The sequence below is a fragment of the Pinus tabuliformis genome, chromosome 5_1 (genome assembly GCF_031772625.1).
Source record: "Pinus tabuliformis cultivar Carrire ecotype Pingquan chromosome 5_1, CPIR1, whole genome shotgun sequence".
Lineage (NCBI taxonomy): Eukaryota > Viridiplantae > Streptophyta > Pinopsida > Pinales > Pinaceae > Pinus > Pinus tabuliformis.
The window spans coordinates 790,332,936-790,357,996 of record NC_142305.1 but is presented as its reverse complement, the minus strand read 5'-3'; the positions used below and the strand labels follow the sequence as shown (position 1 = coordinate 790,357,996).

Here is a 25,061-nt window from a genome sequence, read left to right as displayed (position 1 = left end):
AGATAGTGCTTTGAGAATTCTTTATTGTTGGTAGATCTCTGACTGCTTTCTTCTTATTGAGTTTGATGACGTGATCAAAGTTGAGATGCCCCAATCTCCTATGTCATAGCCAAGATTCATCTTGTTTGCTGATGTAGAATTCCTCATTCTCTTCTTTCAATATGTATACATTATTCTCAATTCGAACTCCTTTAGCCAAAACCTTCCCTGTAGATGTTGACCTGATTTCACAATCTTGAGCTCTAAAACGAACATCACAACCTTTGTCACACATTTGACTTACACTCAAAGATTTATGTTTTAGACCATCTACAAACAATACATCTTGAAACTTTCCTCTTCGTTTATTCAAATTATTGTGCCCTTTCCTCTAATTCTTCCTGCTCCATCATTACCGAACGTGACATTTCCAGTTTTATTTTCATTCAGGGAAACAAACTTTCTTTTATCTCCTGCCATATGTCTAGAGCATCCACTGTCCACATACCATATATTACTTTGACCTTGAGTGTACAAAACTATGTCACACTTGTCAGGTTTCTTTTCTTCTACCTTCTTTCTCCATTGCATGCATCCAATTGTTTTATACATATTCTGAGATGTTAATCTATTGTCTTTAAGCTAGCATTCATATGACTTGTGCCCAAAGTTGTGACAATAGAAACATTCAGTGATATTAAGGGGAGGAGCAAATGCATTTTTGTCTAGACTCATAATTTTTTTAACGTTTATGAATCCATTCTTTGTCATCTCAAAATTTCCAAAATCAATTATTCTGACATAAGCTCTACAATTTATGGCTTTATGTCCAAATTTTTTATAGCAGTACAATATCCATAAAACAAATATCTATACCTGGTAGTGGATTTTGTTTGAGAATCTAACCATCTTGACATTTGATAATCCTGTCTCCTAAAGAAGTGAGGTTTTTGATATATTGTTGTTTGATTTCCCATTTCTTTTGCCTTCTATACTTTACTCACAATGTTCCTTTGTAGTAGTCCACTTGATGTTGAACTGTTACTAAAAATTTTGTTCTTAGACTGATGTGATTTTTCATCCTCTCCCCTAGCAGATTTTACAAAGATGAATTCCCTTTTATCCTCTGCCTTAGATTTACTGGATTCCCCTTCATATCCTAACCCGGTATTTATGAGTAGATACCTTTGAGAATTCAATATCACATCCAATTTTTTAGATCCTTTTATCTGTTGAATATTTATGTTTAGTTTAGTTTGAGCCTTCTCTAGATTTTTCTTTAGACATACCACCTCCCTCTAATCTTTCACACTCTTGGTTTTTCTCTTTTATTTGTTGCATTAAAATGTCTTCCACCCTATTTGCTTCTTCAAGTTAAATTTTCAACTTGGTAATGTCTTCAGAATTTGATTCTTCCTTTACATATTTTAATAGGATACTTTTTTGCTTTCTATTCTTTAGTTTAAGCCTTTCTATTTCATCTAGGGAACTGATTAACTCCCGCTCAAGGGCTACCTCACCTTTCTCCTCTTCTTCATATTCCTAGCAATCCTTTTCAAGTTATTCCAAGGCCATCAGTATGAATTCACTCGTTCCATCTTCACTAGAGGATTCATTAAAACTTTCAGATCCACTGCTATCTTCTTGAACATAGAAGTTTTTTTCTTTTGAATTGTCTCTCTTTCTGCATTTTGTTAGACTTGTTCTTCTCTTTCCCTTTAGGCTAATTTTCCTCTTTCTTAAAAGGGAATTTTGATGCATAATGTCCCACTCTTCCATAATTAAAACACTTAAATGGAAGTTTTCTTTTATACTTACATGTGCCTTTCTTCAACCTTCTGACAAATTTCGCTTCTTCTTCATCACAACCTGAGCATGACCACTCCTTTTCTTCTATGGGATTGCCTGCCTTGAAATACTGGTTGCCTTCCCTTTTGGAATTCTCATCTCATATGCTGTCAAAGAGCCACATAGTTGATCTTTGTTCAAAGTCTCAAAGTTGGTTATTTCTTCTATAGTTGAAACCTTAAGATTGAATTTATAAGGTAATTGCCTCAAAATTTTCTGAACTACTACACTTTCATTGATTGTTTCACCTAGACCCAACATGATATTTACAACTTCATCAACCCTTAAAAATAATTTAGCTATATCTTCATCTTCATTAATTTTTAATGCCTCAAACTGGGTTCTATACACTTGTAATTTGGTCATTTTCACCTTTTATCTCTATCATGAATATTTTCTAATTTATCCCAAATATCTTTAGTTGTCTTACAATGCATTACTTTGATAAATTCAAACTCACATATACCACTCAAAAGTGCATTCATAGCTTTTTCATTAGCTATAAAATTCAATTTGGCATCTTTGTCACTAGTTGTTTCCTTTGGTTCTTCAAACCCCATCAACACAACAAACCAGATTTCTATTCCTAGAGACATTAAATATGTCTTCATTCTTACTTTCCATAAGGCACAATTTTTACTAGTAAATAGAGTGGCCTTATTTATTGAGCATCCTTATTGACTAGTTATTTGAATGACTTAGGACCTCCTTTCAATTGTTAGACGTCTACTGAAGGAACCTTGCTCTGATACCAATTGATAATTATGATTAGAAATTACTAAGATGGGGTTGAATCAGTGATTTAAATTCTTTATTTTTTCTCAACTTAATATTCTTCTCATGCAGTTAACGATTTATGTTTGTGCTCAATAGTTATTGAATTCCTTTTACCAATTTCAAGGAGGGAGGTTTGCATATTTGTTTACCAAGAATTCAAAGCATTCACACAACAGACAAGAATTAAACACATGAAGGCACCAGATATAAGTGGAAACCCCGAAGGGAGAAAACCACGAATTTTAGGCAAGATTCTACTCCTCATTACATCATTTTTTTGTAGGCTCCAACCTATAAGAGGCTCCTACCTCAAAGGAAGCTCTGACTCCCACATGTTTTTTGTAGGCTACAACCCACAAGAGAATCCTACCTCAACATGCTACAACCTATTTTTTTTCAAGCTACAACATAGAAAATAACAGAAATTTCTCAATCACAACATCAAGTCACAAATGTTGGTTACCTCATATACAATTATGTTGTTAAATTTTTTGTTGAACTACTTCTTCTTTTCACTCTTTTTTCTTTTGCTATTGCTTATCAATTCTTTGATGTAGACACCTTCCACTCAAAAAGAAGATCATTATTTTTCATTCCACATGTATATTTTATATGCAAGCCCTCTTGGATGTTCGTATTCTTTGGAGGAATATGAAATGAAGCATAGTCTCTTGGACTTCCAAAATTGCTCACAAGCTTGTATTTTCATTTTCAGTTCTAAAAAATTATTTGTAATATAAGATAGGGTTGAATTAACAGCTCATTCAATAATAAGTACAAGAGACAAATCAGATTTGTATTATCTACATTTTTTGTTCAAAGAAATATATGGATTTCAACTTTTTTCTCAATGTTTAGCCTTCACATTGATTAGCATAGCCTTTGCACTTCACATCACTTTCAACCTTTTATATTCAACATTCAACATTTATGTACACTTTCCATTCAACATAAATTATCACCAATGTTCTTAGTGACATCAATAACATTCATCGACATTAACCAATCAGCTGAACTTGACATCAATGCCGATATTTGGAACAATTTCCCCTGTATAATCTAAACAATAGGCATTCTCATCATGAATTGAACTAGTATGAAGAAATGACTTATCATGGAATTGATGAGGGTTTTGAATGCAGATCCATCTAGTGGGACAAGAGCTCTAATTATTCTTGGTTTATAGGGATCAGTTTCATCAAAAGGTTTTATTTAGCATCATTCTAGGTCTCTCATAAAAACACTTAGCTTTTATATTACCAAGTATATATTGGATCCTTCGTTGTTATTTAGAATCTAGATTGATGATATTATAATAGTCATTTGTTGCCACATTTTGCTCAACATCACCCTGCTACTAAGGGAGAAAGATTTTTTTTTTAACCGTGGTGTGCATTTCTATGGGTTGCAGTTTCATTTTATTTTCTCTCTAACTCCTTGAGTTTATGATAGTTTTTCAATGGAAAATATAGAGATTAAAGTGGTGAATAATGTTTTGCAGCATTAAGAAGAAGTCATCTAGACAATCTCAACTAAACCGCTAGAAATAGAGTAGAACATTGGTGCCTATAATACGCACACTATGAACCTTCTCCATATTTAAAGTTTGTGAGTGGATAACATTGAATTTTAATGTGACTAATTAGGGTCTTGACTCTGGGTCTAAATAATGGAAGTTTTGTTCCTTGGCTAAAAAATATAGAGGCTGGAAACTTAACATATATAGGTTATGAAGAGGAGTTAATACATCAGTCCAAGGACTCAATGAACACAAAAATTCAAGGACCCCCCCATTTTCAATTGGTTTAGAATTCCATGAAAACATTTCTTTTATGTCTCTGTGAAAATAAAATTGGTGGAAGACGCTTACATATCAAATGGAAATAAGAAATTCATTCTTGTTTCACACAATTTAGGAGGCCTATGGGAACTGTATTTCTTGAATCAACAACCTTTGTCATGGTGAAAGCGGTATATCAAACACTTTGTTTCTATTGTAGCATCCATGGGGAGAGACATTGCAAGAAATTAAGACATTTGCATCTAGTAATTCTCTTGGAATTCCTCTTGTAAACCCCTTACTAGTTAGGGTAGAACAAAGGAGTCCTGAGAGTAATCTCTTGTTTTTCCAAGTTCTTGAAGTATTTGGAAATAGGAATATGGTCATAACATGACAAAAACATTATTCAACTTCAAATATTCCATAGTTCTTTACAGTCATAGGCTTTTTTGAAGGCATTTCTCACATCAAATCTAGAATTTCTTCTTAGACAGAACATTTGGAAGCTCCTATGGGTACTAATAACCGTAATGTTTGGAACAGGAGTCAGTACTCTTGAGATGTTCATCTATGGAAAAGGCAGCTTTGAAACATCCTGAAGTTATTGATGGTGATGGTGATCAGACCTTAAAATTGTGCAACTTTCCTGCAACTATATCAAATTGGTCTGCAGTAGAAGGTCAAACAATAAAAGTGGCAAAAAATCCTCAAAGTACTCATACCACCATCCTTAAAAACAATGATTCAATTCAAAAGATAGTTGTTGTGATTCCCAATGTTAATATAAACTAGAAGCATATTATTCTAAATTAGTTAGGCATATCACTACGTACTTACTATTGTACAATTCTACTAATGATGCTAGGCTATAACATCTACAAACAACCTTACTCCAATTCCTAGGAAATTGAGACTATGATTCCAAAGATAGGTTAACCTTACCCTAAGTGTTAGGGATTTGTTGATATAGCAAGTGTAAGGCATACCCTTCAATGTGCTACATAGATTTCGATTTATGATGTAAATAATAATAATAATAATAAGGGTGTGTTACAATGATGGAGAAATCACTTCATAACATGATCAAAAAAATTTATGGTCCCATTGTTGGTGTTTTAATAACGCTCCAAATCGATGGCCATTGTAATGAGCATGATCCGAGAACCAACTTTGTGGTACAATGTAAAAACATAAGATCTGACAACCATGGTTACACATACACAATATCTCCCTCAGCCTTTAATAATATGGATACCATTTATGGTTTCCCATATAGATGAAAGAATGGGTGTCTTATGAAATATGTCTCATGAATTCTCCCTAATTTTCATTATTGTAGACCATATTGTGTCAAAAAAGGAAGACTCTTGGTTCAGCGTGGTGCAAAACGTCACTTTGTGAAACTTGTAGCTCTAAGTTATCCATTTTGTTTATCTCAACTTATTGAAAAAGAGTGGCCACACCAAGCTTCATTTCAATGTTTTCATGCTTTCTCTCCTCTAAACAACTTGATGATATTCTAGAATCTACAACTGATGACTCATGTATGGCCTTGTTTGATTGTTGCATCCTCCTTCTAGACCTTAACATTGGACGACAATATATTCCTTTGTGAGTTCTATTGGAAGAAGTTCCTTGCTTGAGCTCGAGCAATACAATTTTAGTATAGTCGTCCACGTGAAGAAAATATTGCACTTTGGTTTTTTTTTGGGAAATATATTCAATATGAAAGAAGTTGCTTCATTTTATCTTAAGTTAAAAATATCCATTGCAATCCCCATATTTCAATAGCCCTTGAGAAGGACATTGAAGACAACATAATTCTATTAGAATCTTTTTTTGTCTCTTTGAAACAAAATGGTTATTTCAACAAGATGTGCACCTTTTTTTTATTGTTACCTCCATTAAGGATTTACAACACTAACATATGTGATGTACAACCAACATATTACCCCAGATCTCTAATATGTTATATAAGAAGGTTCCTCTCCAATGTTGTTGTTAACTATTCTCGATGGTGAAAAACTCAGATAACTTGAAGAACAATAAGTTGAATATATATTAGGCCAAGTACAACTATTGAATGATGTTCCCAATGATAGAGAGAATGAAGATTTGCTCAAACATAGTTAAGTCACAAAAACAAATGTTAACCAATATCCAAATAATCTTCTAAATATTCTAAATTGACATCCATACTCAATATATATGGTTTTGCATCAACTTACACATGCACATTCTTTAAATGTTTACACTAAGGGCCTTGGTAGGTGGTCTATGATTTCTTTTCTACATCTCTACCCTAGGGCTGCCACTCTACTTTGGGTTTTCGATGTCACTCACATAATTGGACACACAAGTTAGAATTTATTTCTTCGTGATGTTAGAATGCATAAAAAAATTCCTTCAATTTTCAATAACTAATAGTCCTTAGTTATATATCTCTTATATCTCTACGAGCCCATTCTCCACATATCCCACAATCATGGTATTTTTTCAAATAATTTCCATGCATCATCTACTTTCCCATTCTGAAACAATATTGTTATCATGAATAAAAACCTTTAGTATCGTGAATAAACCATTCCCTCTCAATTTTTTGAATTCTACCAAAGTAGAGTTGTGCTTTTTTCTAAAATTTACTTGTAAATGCAAATTGGACCTAACTGGATTCTAGATATTTCACTACTCTTTCAGATCTTGAGTTCGCCCTTCTCAATAAGCAATATTCAAACAAGTCCCCTTTGCAAGCATGTGGCAACAACATGCCCAAAGGAAAATTCATTGATGATTATGCCTTCTATAGTCCCACATCCACACCTCCTACCTGGTCATCTGATCTTTATGTGAAATAATTGTTAAGTGAAAAAAAGAGGTTGGAGGGTATAGAAGCTAAAGAGCGAAAAAGAGATCATATAGTTCATGTAATAATAAATGAAAACTAGGATTTAGCAAAAATCAATAGCGTTTTGAAGGAGCAAGTGGCATTGCTACAAGAAGTTCTCCTGAGAGGGAAGACATAATGGCAATGCTTGAAGGCGGATGTGCAAAACATGAAGAAATTTGTAGTGGAGAGTACAAAGGTGGGGAATGAAAAACCATCCTAGGATAAAAAGAAAGCGGTTACCCAAATAGACAACCATGAAGAGACAACAAGAGAAGAAAGGAAATGAGGTTCCACAAAATTTTCCAAAACTTGGGCTCAAGTTATTAGCGATTCTGCTAATAGGGAAGGAGAAGCAAGCATTCAGGTAGGAAAAATGCAAGATAGATAAATCAAGGAAAGGAAAGATAGAGCAAAAAACATAGGTATTAAAGGGGTGAAATATTATAGGAAAAATGAATGTACTCTTGATCTTGCAAGGGACTTCTTGAGAGATAAGATGCTATGGCAAGAACAAATATGCCAAGCATGGAGAGTAGGTAATTTTAATGGTGAGGCAGCCAATGATGCAGGAGCATCCGAATGAGGAGGCGACAGCTGGGAGATATAGTTGTTTCTATTTTATTTTGTTTAATTTTAAATTAAGGTTGACTCGGCCTTTGTTAGTTTTTGAATTAGACAAAATAGGTTAGATAATAATTACTTTGAAGAAATTATTTCATAACTAAAGAACAATTCCTCAAACTGTAAAAGAAACTGCTAATGATGTATTAAAAAGAAAACAAGAAAGAAGAGTTGGCGGTTAGCCGAATTGAGTATGATTGTAAGCTTACAGGCCGATTGTAAGAGGGGCAACTGGTGTTAGGAGAGCAAACCTTAGAGAGAGACAGAGCCTCAATATATATTCTTTGTTTGTTTGTGCAAAGACAAATTCAAATCCATATGAATGTGTGTTTCGAATGATTGAATGATGAATTCAATGTGAAACATAGCTTCTGTACTACACACACACAGATATATATATGTGTATACATATACATATATATATAGATACATATATATATATATATATATATATATATATATATATATACATATATATATATACACATATACATATATATATATATATATATATATATATACATATATATATATACATATATATATATACATATATATATATATACATATATATATATATATATATATATATATATATATATATATATATATATATATATATATACATGTATATATATATATACACATATACATATACAGGTGAATTCGGCGGACTCAAAGAGGCGAATGAATACATAGAGAAAAATTGCTCGCGGCGCAGCGGAAAACGTGATAAGGCTCGAACAACAGAGGAGCGAAAGATTAAGGAAGTGATGCTTAGGGACCGTTGGATCCAATAGATCAACAGCGGAGATTGAATCGGTGGATTGAAATCGGCGAATGGAATAACCCCAACCTTGGGCAATCGCCGATTTCGATCAAGCAATAGAATAAGGACCGTTGGATCTGTGGGAGGATCAACAGCGGAGATTGAATTGGCGAGATTGGATCAGCGAGTGGAATAACCCGACCTTGGGCAATCACCGATTGCGATCAAGCGATTGAGCGAGGACCATTAGATCTGTGGGAAGGTTCAACAATGGAGATTTAATCGGTGAATGCTGAGTGATTACATCGCAACATTTAAAAGGTTGCTATCGGCGGAGGAGTATGGACGCAGGCGATAAGACGGACCCGACGATATTTATAAGTCCTGGTGCATAAAATTTGAGATCTGGCTTATGTGATCGAAGCAGATTTTCCTTTGTATTCCCGTGTTTCCCATATTTTCTGATAGAACGAAGGTTTTGGGTTTTTAGTGTAAAAAGCACCACTAAAGAGTCCCGATAGTGTGAACACATATCGGGGAAGTGGAAGGAGTGGGTAAAGAGACCCATGGAGGAGCCAATACCCGATTGCAATAAAGGGAAGCCCTGGGAACCTGTGCCAAGACTATGGAATGAGCGACGAAAAGGTGTGTTACACATGTTTTATGCTTATTTCCTTTATAAAGGTTTTATAACCATTTTAGCGCTAATTTGAAGGATTCATGTGATAAATTGAATATACCCAAGGTTAAAGAGGAGTAGTTAAATGTATGCGGGATTGAGGACTTAAAGGGTTATAAAGGGGTTGTAGAATTTCGATAGGAAGAATAGGTGAAGGAAAAGACTATGTTACTGAATTAAATCATTCCACAGAGACTATTTAAAGGGGTCGTAACCAATTAGGTTTGGAGATTGGTGCACGCAGGTAATTGACGAAATCAGCCAGGCTGATAAAAGCCATCATGCCTAGCTTGCATGATAAATATATCATTCTAAGCAAGAAGCAACTCTTGAGAGGTTCTTTCTTTTTTCTAGAAGGATATTTAATTGTAAGACAACAGGAGGAAAGGAGGGAGGAAATGTCAAAGGTTAGGGTATCAAGAGATGAGGGAAAGAGATCATGGATTTATAAAGGTAAATTTATTATAGCGCGATTTGGACCTCATTCCAAAAAAGGGTAGCAAAATGACAATAAAGAAGAGGCAACAAACTCTTTAGCATGAAATTAGGAAGCAAGTCAATATGGGCAAGCAGGGACAAAGACTCAATTGTGAGTCTTTAATGTCAAACAAATAGCAATCAAGTCAGGTTTCCTTAAGCTTAGTTTGTTGGAACTGAAGAGGTTACCCATGGATACGAGGACCTAGGTTAGGGCCTATTGCGGAAGATAGGGACATAATTTGCCTCATAGAAACACATGAGCATGAAGGGTGCAAGACACTTTTGTTTCAAGGATACTGGAAGATGGCAGTGTGGAACAAGGCAGCAGGGAATGGAAAAGGACATGGGGGTATCATGGTATTAGTGAGAGAAAAATGAGGCTGTTTCATTCATCTAGAAAAATAATACTCAAATAAACAATCTGTTTGGTTTAAAATACCAGAAAATGTAAATCACATCAGAATTGTAGCATGTTATTTTGTGCCACAAGTTTCAAAAATCTACTAAAATAGAGGGCTTGACGACAACTATCCCTTTGCAGCCTTAAAAGTAGATGTTTCAACATATGCTCAGCTAGTTGAAGTCCTTATAGTGGGTGATTTCAATGCTAGGGTTGCAAGTGAGCAAACCAACGTTCTTTGTTGTAAAGAAGATTGTGACCCTATCTGGTTTATAGAAGAGAGTAATCACCAGTGGGAAAGAATTTCAGAGGAAAATGGTTGCAATATCTTTAGTGAATAATTGCCTACTCTATGTGGGGCTTTCAATTTAGTCATTTGTATTGGTTTGACGAGATGAGAAAAGTCTGGGAATTTCACTTGCAATACTTACAATGGACAAAGCGTAGTATATTATGTAATTTTATCACATAGTTTGTGTGAGAGAATGGAGGAATTTTTTATTGGAGATCAACTTTATGACTTAAAATCATATCAAAAGAAACTTTATTTAAGTTTCTCTTGGACCGGAAAGAAGTAGCTAGGGTCAAAAACTCAGGGTGTTCAACAAAATCTCCTAAAGGGAAAAATTCTTTTTACTCCAGAAATTGTAATGCCTTCAAAATAATGTTAGAGAGGCTATTCAAGAAGGATAAAATCCCATTTAATGACCTTCATAATCACGAATTTAACACATTAATTCAAAGCGCACTTGAAGAGTGCAAAAGAGAAAAAAATTAAGAATTCTGAAACAAAATACTTGGTTTGAAGAGGAATACAAAAAGATAAGACGAATGTGGAAAGAGTCTATTATAGATCTAATCTGAAAATATAATACAATGCAAATAAACCCAAGAAATAACAAGATCTGAATATAGAAATGCTTCACTTTATTAATCCAAGCCTTAAGGTAGGGCAACACCATACATTCACTCCTTAAGGAAGGAGAACACTCCACAAGCCATATGCATGTTCATACAATAATCCTTGACATCTCTCAATGGGGAGTCTCTAGCCTCTATATAGGCCTCATACATACAATACCATGGGTCATTACCATGGTTCCCTCAATACCATCTATCTAATACCATGGGCTTATTACATTATTGTTAACTACTTGTGGTCCCTTACATGATACAAGTTAACCACCTTATTTATTACTATGGCCCATCCCATTATTACATTATTCCCTTGGGTACCTCCCTTTGTACGCCATATTATCTCCCCTAGGTATACTATAGAGTCAAACAAGGATAACATAAAGCTCAAAGATTACAAGCAAATATTAAGAAAGAAAAAGGTTTATTTCATGGTTTCGAGGAGAGAATAACTAATCTTCCTTGGGAAAAATAACCCCAAATTATTTTGGAAGGAGCTCCAACCGAGAAAGATGCAAACTGAAAACAATATTACAACTTCTAAATGGTTTGACTATGAAATACAACTTTATGAGCAATATCCCAAGGTTGACCCTCCTCCCTTGGTGAACATTGATACATAACTCTTCACGGTGTAAGAGGTAGAGATGGGTATCAAGAAGTTGGGTGTTGGAAAAGAAAAAGACTTAGCTAAACTCCAAGTAAAGTATCTAAAGTAGGGCTTAAAAACTCTTGCACCTCACATTACAAAAAATTTCTATAACATCATACAATAGGAGTTCCCCACATATTGGACAACTAGTCTGGCAATACCTCTTTTCAAGAGTGGTGACATCAATAATACCTCCAATTATAGGACCATAATGATAAACCCCTTCTTTGTAAATTTATTTGGAGGCATTTTAGAAAATAAAATCAGCAAGTGGGCAGAAGAAAGAGATAAACATGCTAAAGGCCAAGGAGGTTTTAGACCTAAACATTCCATAGTTGATCATGGTATAACTTTAAGGCATGTCATTGAAAAATTTTGGGAGAAAAAGGAAGAAGCCTTTTGTTCCTTTATTGATTTCAGAAAAGCCTTTGACACGGTTCCTAGGGATACACTTTGGCATAGAATGGAGGAATTTGGGGTTCCCAGGCATTTTAGAGAAGTTGTGCATAGGCTGTATGAAGAGGTGAAAGTCAAAATTAGAACTTCAGTAGGAATTTCTGAAAGTTTTAGAAGCGATATTGGGGTTAAGCAAGGTTTCTCATTGTCTCCTACCCTTTTTTGTTTATATATCGACAAGCTTGAAGAGTGGCTAAATTCTCAAGGGGGTGACGATATCCACTTGGGAAAGTTTGTTATAAGCTTATTTTCTACACATATGACCTTATTCTAATTGCTAAATCTGCTATGGGTTTGCAAGAGCACTTACTTTCCCTTGAGCATTTTTGTATAAGGGTGGGGATGCATGTCAATATTAGCAAAATAAAAGTAGTGGTTTTTTCTATCAAAAGAAATCTTAACCAGCATAAGTTCTACTTTGAAGGAAGCATTCTGGAAGAATTTGCGGATTACAAAAACCTTGGAATTGACTTCAACAGAAATCTAAGTTGGGATGATTGTAGAAAGAAAACAACTTTAGGGAGTTGGAAAACATTTTATGCTTTTAAAAATAGATGTAGAAAGGCAGAGTTATGGTACTGGAAAACCACTCTAAATATTTTTTAGCTTTAGTGATTTTGGTGATTCTTTGCGGCTGTGAATTGTGGGCTAGCAGTACATTCGACATGCAGTGGAAACAAATTGAGAAAATTCAGAAGAATTTGATTACAAACAAATTCAAAATTAAAAGTGTAATTCCTTATGCTATCTTGTTAAGTGAAACAAGGGTTGCTCTTATTAAAGCAATTGATATGGTGCAAATCATCAGGTATTTAAAAAAAATTGAGCAAATGGAAGAGGGCATATGGATTAAGGTTTTTTTTAATGAAATATTGTGAAAAAGAAATAAGACTTGGAAAATTAACAAATGGTTTCGTAAATGGGGTGTTTTCTTGAGCATGTGTCCCACAAACAGCAAGGAGATAAAATCTTTTGTTATAGATAAGTTCCACAAACATACTTGGGAGAAGGAGCTAGGGAGAAAGAAAAAGTACTAGATTGAAGACTTTAATCCCACCCATAATCAACAACAAAAAGCGTACATACGGGACAATATTTCACGGAATGCCAAAATTCTAATTGCTCAACTAAGGACTAATTCTCATCAACTTCATTGTGAAACAGAGTGTTAGAAAAGGACAAAAGAAGTGTGGGAGGAAAAAGTATCTATTTTTTGCTCTTTCGGAAAAGTGGAAACATAAAAGCATTTCATTTTAGAATGTAAGGTCTTCAAAGACAATAGGGAATTTATGCAGATATTCTGGCAGCTAGCTCTTGGGATTATCTATTCAACGAGGGGTTTGTTGAGAAGATGGGAGCATTTCTTGTGAGACTTTAAAGGAAAAGGGTCAAATACAAGAACTAGATGGAGAATCAATTTGTCCCATAAGTTATTTTTAGCCTCATAGACGTTAAAATAATTTCTTTCTTCTTTCTTCTTTCTCTCCCTACTCGCCACAATATCTCCCCTTCCATTTTCTCTTGGGCGAGGTTTTCGAAGCTTTCATTGATCGATGCCTTATGTCTCTACATTCAACCAATGTCTCATTTTTTAAAGTTTTTTTTCAATGAAGTTGCAATATTCAATATTGAGACTGACGATTTCATATATTTTTTCCATAGATATGATAAAACCAGTGCATTTTTTGTGCTGGAATGTAACTAGGGAATATGTTGCACCGATAACTAAGGATTTTGTGAGCCTCGATGGTTTTCACTATTCATTTTTCATGGTGCACTTTTGTAGGGTAATGGCATGCCTCTGGGCATCCTTGCTCTTGCAAACCTAACACCATCTACGTAAGGTCCATTAGGTACACGAAGTTGGTTCTCATTGACTTTGAGGTCCATCTGTGGTTGCATTACCCCAGACCTTGGGGTTGGTTTGGCATACCTGCACATGTGCCCACACAAACTGATGACTCTAGGGAGATGTAATTTCCCCTTCCCATAGATGCATCTTTGGAATCGATGGTGGTGAGAAGTTAGTGGTATACCACATATACGTGGGTTAAACTTTTCACTGGAGAATGGATTATAAGTCATGAATTCAACCCTTATTTCTACAATGGTCAACCTTGCCATGAGTAGCTCCAATGGAAAACTCTTTGCATTCAAATCCGATGTCGGTTTTTGAGAACCCTATCTCAGTCGTATGGTACGGAGAGCTTCGACGAAATCCAAAGTGATTGTCACTAACCAACCTAGCTCTTGGAACCCTAGTTATGATATTTCCTTCCTCTGTGATGGTGATCCCTAAATCAGCAATGGTGAATCACTTGCTCGAAACTGGTGAGCCCTAGTTCTATTCGTGCCAATTTTTTCTGGATTTTGGTGTCTAGGTTTTTGGCTGATGCAACTTTAACAAGTTTTCAATTGGTCAATATGCTTTTTCAACAGAAAAGTGCACTTCCTCACTTGTCGAGGGTAGTGAAATTTGACGAGTTAGATGCAATGGTGGATGCCAGCTTATATTCCTATGTTATCTCTATTGGTGGTGTTGGTTCTAAGGTTTTTGACAATCCATCAAAACCCATTTCGAGCATTGTTCAAAAATCAAATCCATTTCATAGACTATTCAAAAATCAAATCCAAAGCTTAGGGCTTTTGTGATATTTTCGAGTCAAGTGGTTCCACACCAGTGGAGGGACTTGATTACACATTATTTTGGGACTACCTCTTTCAAGAATAATTCCAAGATTCAAGGGGCTACGAAGAGAGAGAAGAGACAGAAAAAAACACTAAGGGATCACATGGATAAAACTAATCTTATGTTGGGGGCTGATGGGATATGAATTGTGTCAATAATCTCTCCAAAATGGCCTTAGTTGGTAAGTTCATCTCCCTCGGTAAGAACTAGCTCATGAGCTTGTTGAAAAATGTAACTAGGTTCTGTCTTCATTAAATTTAGTTGAGTCATCATGCAATGTACTTGTCAAAAGAATAAATAAAAGAATATTTATTATTGTATCAATGACTTATTAAAGCATGGGTCATCATTATATTACTAAAAGTCCCCATTTTGGACTCCTAGGATTAATATTGAGTCAATAGAGTCATTATACAATTAAAGAGACCCTTCTTGGGCTTTGGAATCATGTAAAAAGGTTTATTATTGAGTCAAATATGATTTATGTAACCTCCACACCAAGTCAGCCGAAGGGACACCAATTCGACCTCACCTGGAGCCTATAAATAAAAGGAGATCGGGTTCATTTGGAGCATATCATCTTAAGAAAGTTCGATATCTCTAGTGAAGCTAGGAAAAGTGTGAAGTAGGTCAAGGAATTCAAATGAAGTGTCAATTAGGTCAAGGCTAAGGAGAAGGAATAAATCAATTTCTTGGTGTTGTTTCTCTCTCCCTTTCATGCCCTAGTTTGGTAGATCGAAGTCTTCCAAGTGTTGATGCTGCTATTTGCTGCATAGTTGAAGTTGTTGGGGTGGAAGTGGTGCTGAAAAGGGATTGAAGATCTGGAAGGGATTACTTGGTGTGGAGGGAAGAATTGGTCTGTTAGGCCCCTATACTACTAGTGTAACCCCTTATTGTTATTAGTATAACCCACTTATTATATTGATGTACCCATGCAGTGCCCATATTGTTACTATTGTGCCCCATAGAAGCCCACTATTGTTATTATTGTGCCCTTACATTATTATTGTTATGTCGGCTCTAATTATGTTATAACCCCTTAGACTCCTATATATAGAAAGGAGGTCTTTTCATTTGTATCATCCAAGAATTGTTCATTTATGTAATGTAAAGGAGGTTTCCCCCTCGAAGAGACTGAATTCTAAGGCGTTGATCTATCTTTTCTATCTTTTCTTGAGCTGGTTTCATAACATTTGGTATCAGAGCTTTGGATTCTAGGGTTTCGTTGCTCCAAACAGACTCCTGAATTACATTCAAAACAGGTGACTTGGGGAAAATCGTCATAACTTTCTCTCTGGGGATCGGATTGAAATTTCATAAGAAGGTACAAAAAGAGGACGGACTGTAGTTTCTTGTATGAAAGTTTCAGATCCAAAGGTTGAAACAGTGACACGTGGCACTTCATACAATTTCGCTCTTCTGGAAAGGTCTATAATCAGGTCATCTTGGGAGATTGTGCATAACTCTTTCTTAGAGAATCCAATTTGGATCAGACTGGTGGCATTGCAAAGAGGACACAGAGGGCTACTATAGTTCACAATTTCAGAACTTAAAGATCTGAAAGTACAGAGTTACAGTTGTTTCAAGGTCGAGCTCCTAAAATCAAGAGAAAGCAAGATGAGGAAGTTTGATGGCAAGGATCCGGTAAATTGGATACTTCAGATGGAGCAATATTTTGATCTACATGGTGTACAACTGTTACAAAAGGTATGTATTGCATCTTCATATTTAGAACCAGATCAATTTTTATGGTATGAAGGGCTTTGTTCTCGTAAAAAACTTGTTACGTGGTCAATTTTCACGGAGGAAATGATAGCACATTATGAGGATACAAAGAGCAACACCTTCTTTAGAGCAACACCACAACAATTGGAAAGAGTAAAAGGGCTTTGTGACATAATGGAAAGCAAAATTATGGAAACCAGGAAGCATACCCCTCACAACTATAAAGATGGAAGTGTTGTTTCTCCCAACCTTCCACAACCTACAAGGGTTACACCACAACAATTGGAAGAAAAAAGAGAAAAAGGGCTTTGTTACAATTGTGATAGCAAATGCACTAAAGGTCATAGGTGTGCTGAGAAGAAATTATTTTACATAGAATATGAAGAGGAGGAAGAAAAGGATCAAGAAACATCAAAAGAAGAGGATATACGCCAGGACACCACCCCAGAGAAAGAAGAAATGAATCAGACCATATCTTGTAAATCATTGGCAAGAATTACCACTCCTCAAACTCTCAAGCTAGAAGGACATATCAAGAAGAAAAAGGTGCAAGAAGTGAAAGATCACATCGAGAAAGAAGAAATGAACCCAACCATATCTTGTAATTCAATGGACGAAATTACCACTCCTCAAACTATCAAGATAGAAGGACACATCAAGAAGAAAAATGTTCAAGAAGTGAAAGATCACATCAAGCATCAAGAAATGAATCCGACCACATCTTGTAAAGGACTGGAAGAAATTACCACTCCTCAAAAGATAGAAGGACATATCAAGAAGAAAAAGGTTCAAGCAGAGAAAGATCATATCGAGCATCAACAGCGAGTTCTCCAACTTTTAAAGGATAACACCACTTCGGTGCAAAATCAAACAAAACAACAGGTAGATCAACATCGTAGTGAAAATTGTTTTGACATAGGTGATTGGGTATTTTTACTGCTACATCTCAAGCAAGCTATTTATGAGAAGGAAATGTTGGCAATACTACATGCACTTAAAAAATGGCGACCTTACCGAATGGGAAGACTCTTCAAGGATGAGGATGTGGAAGCATTGTTTTGTGCTATTTATATTATCCAACTAGATTGGATAAATGAAGCAAGGGATGAATGGAAGAATGACGAAGAAGTATGGCCACTTATTCAAAAGTTGCAAAAGATCCCAATTCAAGCAATATTGCCAGAAATTGAAGAGGGAGGAAAAATCATATTGGAATCTGGAGCAGTCACAGAAACAAGAACCTGACAGCTACGAAATCGATCAATTTCAGAGTATCTCATCAAGTGGAAGAACTTACCCGCTGAATATTCCACATGGGAGGACAAGAATTTTATACAGAAGCATCAAGAACTACTCAAGCGTTGAGGACAACGCTTTTTGAAGGAGAGGGGCATGTTAGGCCCCTATACTACTAGTGTAACCCCTTATTGTTATTAGTATAACCCACTTATTATATTGATGTACCCATGCAGTGCCCATATTGTTACTATTGTTCCCCATAGAAGCCCACTATTTTTATTATTGTGCCCTTACATTATTATTGTTATGTCGGCTCTGATTATGTTATAACCCCTTAGACTCCTATATATAGAAAGGAGGTCTTTTCATTTGTATCATCCAAGAATTGTTCATTTATGTAATGTAAAGGAGGTTTCCCCCTCGAAGAGGCTGAATTCTAAGGTGTTGATCTATCTTTTCTATCTTTGCTTGAGCTGGTTTCATAACATGGTCTATGTCTAGGTTGAAGAGTCTCAAATAAAACTATTGAAGGAAGATAATTTTTTACTAGGTTTTCCCCTCGAGAGGGGTTTTTCCCTAACATAATGCCTATATATTGTGTCTTGTGTTTTTGTGATCTTCATACACACATAGTATGGTAATTTCTTGATGAAATATCAGATAATAAAGAAATAAAAGAAGCCAACATAACTCACAATTAATTATCAAGAAAGAGGAATCAAACCCTAATCTACTTGCATTGATTTCTCAACATGGTATTAGAGCTAAGTTCAAGAAAGTTTGAAGATCACTTTGTTGGCTCAAAAGGAATGGACATGGATTCTCCCTCTTTGATAAACTATATAAGAATGGGTATCAACACTATTGGAAACTATATCAAGAAGGTCATCCACTACTTATTCAACAAGGTCAAAATTCAAGGGTTCTTGGTTGCTCTTACATGTTCTCTTAGTGATGACCATGCTTGGATCATTAATAGTGGAGCATCAAGGCACATGATAGGAGAAATTAAATAACCTCACACTCTATTAAAGGAATCATCTTCTCATACAATGGAATTGGGAGATATCAAAATCTATTAAGAATCCGGGAGCAACATCACTAAAAACTAGACAATGAAGCTAAGGTAAAGAAGGAGGAAAAGCACAATTTAAGGTTCTATTGAAATTAATCTAACCTCAAAAAATTGATTAAGGAATCATATAAGGAGACCTTATAAGGAAATAATTTTACTATCTTCAAGGACAATGTATAACACAACAAAGGAAGATAAAAATTTAGAAGTATCATTCAATGCTTGAAAGAAGAGGATAGATCTCATCCTCGAAAAGAATAAATTCTTGTATCTAGTAAAAGGAAAAGTGAAGAATTATACAAATAAATCAATAAGCCTAAAGGGCCAAGAAATAAGGGATAGGGATCAAGCAAACTTGGCCAAATAAGTTTCGCCAAAGAAGAACATGATGTAAAGACTCGAAGTCAAATACATATTTGCTAGGGACTCTATCCCTAGCATCCCTCAAGCTTGTTAGGAGCACTTACCAACTTCAAAAGATAAGTATCGTACTCCTTGTAGTGTATTTAATATTTGGTTTCCCTTACTTATCTAAGTTTGTTTATATTAATCACTAATCACATTTCTACTCATATTTTTGTTTAGATAAACTTGTTGAATACTCAAGGAACATGGAAGAAGGCTTCACAAAATAAAGCATTGGAATTACAAGGTTTGTTAAGAAACAAGAAGTATGTTTTGAATTACAATTTATTTGATATTTATTCTTGATAAACTATTACTAACATATTTTTGTCTAGATTTCTTGAATCTTAAAGATTCTTGATTGGGTGATTCATTATTAGATAAATATACCCTCCTTAGATCTCTAATTATTCTTGTGGAACCCTAGAAAGGTTCATTGTGAAAACCCTAACTTAAGGGTATGTCGATGATTATGTGTAAAACCCTAATATGCTTTGGGGTATTGTTGAAAGAAAATGTATGATGTTTTGAAGAATTCTAAAATAACTGGCCGATGCTTTGATTATGTCTTTTTTGGTGTTTTGTTATGATTATGGAAACCCTAACTTGTTAGGGTTGAATGATAATGTGTAAAATCCCGAAACTTTGAATTTTTGGTAATTGAGGGTTTGTTATGTTCTTATATTGAAACCCTATCTCATTAGGGTTTGGTGGAATATATAAGCAATACTCTTATAATGTCTTAGAAATGATTTCCTTGGGATGTGTGTGTTTGTTCAATCAAACCCTAGTCTAATCAAGTTTGTCTAACTCTTATTGATGTTTGTGAAGTTTGGTTTGACTAACACATGATATGAAATGCCTATGCATGATGATGAAGTCCTAGATGTATGAGTTGAGCGATTTTTCAGTGGTCATGAATCCTAAGGTTTGGAACTAAGCCCTAGTCGAAGTTTGCTTATCTAGGATGATAGTATTTGGGTATTCTAAGGTTTTGGAGTTAAACCTTAGTAGAAGTAAAATATCTGATATATGATGACTATGTGATAATTTAATATTTGTGTAAGTTTTAGTTGTGATTGATGTTTGATTAAGAAAATCTAGGGATTGCAACAAACGCTAGTGGAAGCTAGTCATGTTATTGACTAAGCTGTGATTGGTTTTGATTGTTAAATCTCATGTATGAAATCTAAGGTTTGTATTAAACCCTAGTGGAAGTCTAACATATGAATTCTGAAAGTTGTTAGACACGATGTAGATCTATAATTGTTTGAATTGTTTCTAGGGTTTTCTATATGTTGTAGTAGGGTATGATATACCTTCGGAAGAAACAATGAAGCCCTAGATGAAATGAAAGTCGTTATGAAGTAGTTTAGGGTTTATGAAAAAGTCCCTAGTAAGATGTTGAAGAGTATGTGTCTCTTGTTTGTAATTAAGTTTAGGTATCTAATATATATAAAGTTGAAATTCTTCCATGATTTTGATATGGCTAGTTTCATGCTTCTATAATATTTGGTTAGACTTGCTATCTAAGTTGTGCATGTGCACAATCTTCAAGATGGTGAAAATGGTCGTAAAGTAAAGTTGATGTGATAAGCATGATGTGAATGGTGATGGTAATGATAAATTTGATGAGATGGATGGAAGCCACGAAAGGTTCTTCGATGGTGTAAAGAAGAATTAGAACTCCCTAAATTAAGAGGGAGTGACATATATGGTTCTCTACTTCATGTGTCATGCACTAGACCAGGACTAACAACTATAAGTTTTAGTGAAGACCATGAGTGAGAGAAAAAAATTGGAGAATGTGTTTTGAAGGGATGCAGCGATAAGAAAAGCTTGATCAATTTGTGAAATATGTTGTTGCATGGGAAGTAGGAAAGGAAGTTTCATGGTTGAGGAATATTTTGTCAAACATTTATTGGAAAATCTCTAAGCCCTACTATGGAAAGTTGAGAATCAACATCAAGTTGTCTAGAATACCTAGGGGGTTTTTATTTTATTATGTACATTTGCAAGTTTTGATAACATGTTGGTCACCGATCAATTTGATTGGGAGATATTTGTTGAGGCTTTGCAAGTGAAGAATTGCTTGGGAGGACATCTGGTCGGCACTTTGTGTTGATTTCTAGGTCCTAAAGTAAGGAGGGTGGCATTGGTCGTAGAGCTTTGACCTCAGATACACACCTAGGTCCCTGGGTTGGTGGTTAGCAAGTAAGCCTGATGGTACCTAGAGATGATGAAAGCTTGATTCCACCTTAGTCCCACTTGGATATATTTCCCTGGTCAGGAATCTAGTATGTGGCATTGTGGTGCCTAAACTGTTGTAAGACCAATGGATAGATTTCCCTGGTCAAGAATCTAGTCCATGGAATTATGGTGTCTAAACTCTTCATTGTTCATATAGTTTGATATATTCCATTATACTTGTATATTTTGAATACCTCCCTACTTAAGAGGGAGTGTTGGAAAATGTAACTAGGTTCAGTCTTCATTAAATGTAGTTGAGTCATCCTGTAATGTACTTGTCAAAAGAATAAAGAAAAGAATTTTTATTATTGTATCAATGAATTATTAAAGCATGGGTTTCATGCTTGGGTCATCATTATATTATTCAAAGGCCCCATTGTGGACTCCTAGGATTAATATTAAGTCAATTGAGTCATTGTACACTTAAAGAGACCCTTCTTGGGCTTTGGAATCATGTAAAAAGGTTTATTATTGAGTCAAATATGATTTATGTAACCTCCACACCAAGTCAACCTAAAGGAGATCAAGTCAGCCTAAGGGACACCAATTCGACCTCACCTGGAGCCTATAAATAGAAGGAGATAGAATTCATTTTGAGCATCTCACCTCAAGCAAGTTTGATATCTCTAGTGAAGCTCGAAAAATTGTGAAGTGGGTCAATCAAGTCAAAGGAAGTGTGAGTTGGGTCAAGGCTAAGAAGAAGGAATAAATCAAAATTTTGGTGCTTCTCTCTCTCTTTCATGCCCTTGTTTGGGAGATCAATGTCTTCCAAGTTTTGCTGCTACAAGTTGTTGCCTAATGTCGTAACTTGCTTCATAGTCAAAGTTGTTGGGGTGGAAGTGTTGTTGCAAAGGGGTCGAATATCTAGAAGGGTTGACTTGGTGTGGAGGGAAGGTTTGGTTTATGCCTAGGTTGAAGAGTCTCAAAGAGAATTATTGAATGAAGAGAATTTTTGACTAGGTTTTCCCCTCGAGAGGGGTTTTGCCCTGGCATAGTGCCTACATCTTGTGTCTTATTTTTTTGTGATCTTCATACACACTCAATATGGTAATTGCTTGATGAAAGATAAGATAATAAATAAATAAAAGAAGCCAACATAACTCACAAGTAATTATCAAGAAAGATGAATCAAACCCTAATCTACTTGCATTGAATCATTTCTCAACAGAGTTGAGTTACATAGTCTGGGAAACCCTTACTTGGTTACACCCTGTCTGTGATTCTCCTTGTCAAAAATTGAATACACTTCCACTTTATAGTAGAGAATCACCTAGAATTGATTTTACAAAAACCCTAAAAGTGTTGTGGGAACTAATGGTTACAAAGGTGGCATGTGGATTTTGACCCCCTTACTAAGAACCCTAAAACCCAAAACATGTGGGTTTTCCCTTGTAGTTATGCAAGAGGCAGATTATTATCAAGGTGGCTAACATGATTGGAAAATTAATTTTCTTTAACGACTTGGCCTTGGTAGGGTCTGAAAAGCGAATTCTATGGATTTTGGTGGAGTTTCATGTCACTTTGGGAATCCAAGAGAGATTGAAATTAGACATGGGAAGAAGACTTTTCGTCAACTTCTGGACTACTGGAGAGTCTTGTTCATATGTATTGTATGTGATCATTCGAGCCATATTAGGGCTTCTTTCCTTAATTTCCGAAATCAAAATTACGCAGTCGAGATTTTTGGTGGACATTCGTCTATTATTCATGATTCTTCTGGTCTCCGAGACATTTTCATTCTAATGGGTTTCAGGATGGGGATGTTCTAGCAAAGTCAAAGGAGGGAGTACTGGGAAAGATTCAAGGGGATGTTACTTTTGAAGATCTGGCTAGCACAAAGGAGTTAGCTCATGGGTCTCATCCTATTGTTGGTGTCGATGATATTCAGGATCCCCTTGTGAGTAGTGGTGCCCCCTAATAATTTCAGTTCTCTGATGCTGAGGGTTCTCAATTCACCCATCCCTTTATCAAAAAAAAGTTTTGTATCATATGCTTGGTGATCTGAAAGTCGTTGATCATAGTGATTGCTTGAAGGATGATCATTCACTTTGGGAAGAAATCACAAGCATGTTGTCAAAGCCTCTTTCCTCTAAGGAGTTATTATTGGTAGAAAAGTTTGAAATGGGTGCTTCACAGTTTTCTTCTTGTACTTCTACTGCTCCTTATGTTGTTAATAACATAGAATTTTTGAATCTTAGTAGGCTAAATTTCTTAAATCTTGATCATCTCCCTCCTTTACCTAACCTAGCAGTGGCTCCTAAGACCTATCCAAAATTATCTGGTCCTGAAAAATTTGTTAAGCCTGTGTTGAGGAAGTCGGATGTTCCATTGTCCTCTCTTTTCACCAATGGTTTTGCTAATTCTTCATCTTGTTTTCCTTTTTCAAACTTTGACTTGACCTATGACCTACCTGTTCATCTAGGGTCTAGTTCTACACCCTCAGACTCCTCCTCCCCTAGTTCTAGCACGAGGTACTCTTCAGATTTTGTTTGACTTCTTCAATCCCCCTCTTTTAAGGAATTTTTAAACCTCACTCCTCCCCTTGTTCACTCAAATTTGGAGCCTAAACATATTTAGGGTTAGAATTTGAACTCTTCCTTTAGCAATGTGACCATTAGGTAGAAAAAACATAACAAGAAAGGCTTGGCTTGGGAGGGTTTTATCAAAGGAGGTTTGTATTATGGAAATATGTCTTTCTTTGAGGAACAAAGAGTTCTTAAAGCTAATATTCCCTCCCAAGAAGGTCCCTTATGATTTTGATGCCACTCAATATTAAGGGAGTGGGAGGATCCCATAAGAATAACTCCCTCAAAAGAATTCTAGAGATTCATAAGTTGTTTATCCTCCTTATTCAGGAAACAATGGTGGTAGGGGCCAAAGCTTGTGATTATTTCCTTAAACTTTGTCTAGACTACAAGGCTTTTGTTTTTGATGTTGTGGGTTTATTAGGGAGTCTGTTAACTATGCAGAATCCTAATGTTGTTGACCTTGAGCCTTACTTTTCGTGCATTGGTATCATCTTGGAAGGCTCCCTAAAAGCACAAAACACCCCCATAAAGCTACTTAACTTTATGGACCTTATGATAATAGGTGAAATTTTTGGAACTAATTGCAAGAGAGTGGTTTTCTACTTGATCAGCCCATCATTCTTGTTGGGGACCTCAATTTCACCATCTTGGCTTCTAAAATTTGGGGAGCTAGGGCCTAGGTTGACCCCTTAGCTCCTTATTTCTCTCAATTGATTCAAGATTCTAACCTTATTGATGTCAAGCCTTCCCCTATGAGACTAACCTAGAGAAATGGCAGTGTGGGTGAGGGTGGGGTCGCTAAAAGATTGGACATATTCCTTGTAGTTGAGTCCCTCTTAGAAAGTCTTGGTAGGTTCTAATCTTGGACCTGTCTAGCTAACATTTTTTATCACTCCCCAATCTTCCT

General features: G+C 35.5%; 1 pseudogene; it reads left to right on the top strand.

The window, feature by feature from the left end:
- The first annotated feature begins 4,453 nt into the window (after positions 1-4,453).
- LOC149167304 (lecithin-cholesterol acyltransferase-like 1 pseudogene) lies at positions 4,454-5,176 on the top strand (annotated as a pseudogene).
- The last annotated feature ends 19,885 nt before the right edge of the window (positions 5,177-25,061 follow it).